Source organism: Vicugna pacos, chromosome 9, assembly GCF_048564905.1.
Source record: "Vicugna pacos chromosome 9, VicPac4, whole genome shotgun sequence".
Lineage (NCBI taxonomy): Eukaryota > Metazoa > Chordata > Mammalia > Artiodactyla > Camelidae > Vicugna > Vicugna pacos.
Genome location: NC_132995.1, coordinates 28,656,107 through 28,657,762, shown reverse-complemented (window position 1 = coordinate 28,657,762; position 1,656 = coordinate 28,656,107). Strand labels below are relative to the sequence as shown.

General features: G+C 37.4%; 1 long non-coding RNA gene across 1 annotated transcript; it reads left to right on the top strand.

The window, feature by feature from the left end:
* The first annotated feature begins 435 nt into the window (after positions 1–435).
* Positions 436–1,083, top strand: LOC140698119 (uncharacterized). The gene is made up of 2 exons (XR_012075591.1): positions 436–564; positions 773–1,083. It is a non-coding gene; the product is annotated as an uncharacterized lncRNA (long non-coding RNA).
* Positions 1,084–1,656: the final 573 nt, after the last annotated feature.

Sequence of the window (1,656 nt, the reverse complement as noted above, 5' to 3'; positions counted from 1 at the left end):
TCTGTTACTTGCTCCAAGTTAAATTCCAAGTAATTGGTCAGTGGGATTAAAAGCACTGGGATACAGTGCACGTTTAATGGCCTCACACCTGCCTTCCCGTAAAGCTGCAGCCTATTCCTGTTCTATAACCTTTAAAGCTCGCCACCAGCAATTTACTGATGCAGCCAATTAGACGACAAAGGAGGCAAGATTTCAGAAGCCCTTTCAGCGGGATCAGCCGTTCCGGGCCTAAAACACAAGGAGCTGTTGCCCTGCTGAGATTCTTGCTGAGAACATTCACGGCTGTCTTCCAGGTTGGAGCTCGGCTGAATTCCTTTCACATTCTGAAATTACTAGTTTCAGGATACATTGTCACCAAGAAACGTGTTGCCAGACCATCAGCCATCTCGTCTTTTTGCCCTGATTCTAATTTCTATCTGGTTACTTCTACAGAGCAAGTGTCATCCCATCAAGACTTCCGTTGGCAAGTCCCCACCGGTAAAATAGACCCTTTGGCGATGTCGAGAGCTGGAAAGAAGCGTGGTAGTTAGGGTGACTTTGCCCCAAATGATCATCGGCAAACGGGTAGGATTAACAACCACACACTCATGACATTTACTTTCTCACATTTTTATTTTCAATAACATCTTGATCCTTCTGGCCTTTTTGCTTTACTGCTGTGTTCTGATCTGTTCATTAAAACCTTAACCTATGAAATGTTTAAGTCCCAAAGGATATCTACCAGGTAGGAAACATGAAACATAAAATTATTAATTTTCTAATTTTCTTGTAGAGCTGAGCAGCAGAGTTCCTGAATCTTAGGGAATGCCCTTGGCTGACATAGAAAGGACTCCCATTCTTTTTCGAGTTGGGAGAGGAGCTGCCCATGGAAAAGACAGGTTCTGCTGCTAGAATCAGTGAGCAAACGGAGGAGTTTCATGTGCAGGTCCTTTGGTACGAAGTACTTTTCTGACATGAGAGATTTTTCTGGCAAAAATGCCTGCTCAGCGTTCATTTCCTTTGGCGTGTTTCCTAACAACTGTCTACCTTTCACTGATTGCTCTTAAATAAGAGTACTAAAAAATAAAGAAATAAAAATCTTGACATTTTGATCAAGATTCTGCTTAAATCTTAAAACAAATGACCCTTGATGATTTTCAAGTAGATGTTTTCATGGTTTCTGTTTTGTTTTAAATGAAATTTGATAACAAATACAGGTAAGAGAGACATGATATCAGAGCTTCTAATTAAATTTCACTTTCTCAGTCCGTGGGAAGACCAAAATTAAAGCTCATAGAATTTTGCATCATATCAAATTGACTGGTTTCAGTTAATGAGAAATATCTATGTAATATTTATGCCAGAAGTTATCCAAGCTTTCAAGACACCTTTAAAATGTGCTAATTTGGAATTTGATGTATTAATGTGCTCATTTGACAGCTTTCTTTAAAAAAAAAAAGAAATTAAGTAATTAGGTTTGCTGTTATATTTAAATATACTTTCCAGTATGTCCTTATGGGGTGCCTTCTTTAAATATATCTCTAAAAATGCAACAAAAGTAAAAATACATTGTAGATGAAGAAAAATAGAGTAGTACCCCCAATCCCCTTTCTATGACATTTTCTTTTTTTTTTTTTTTTTTTTTTTTTTTTTTTTGACATTTTCTTATGTTGTATA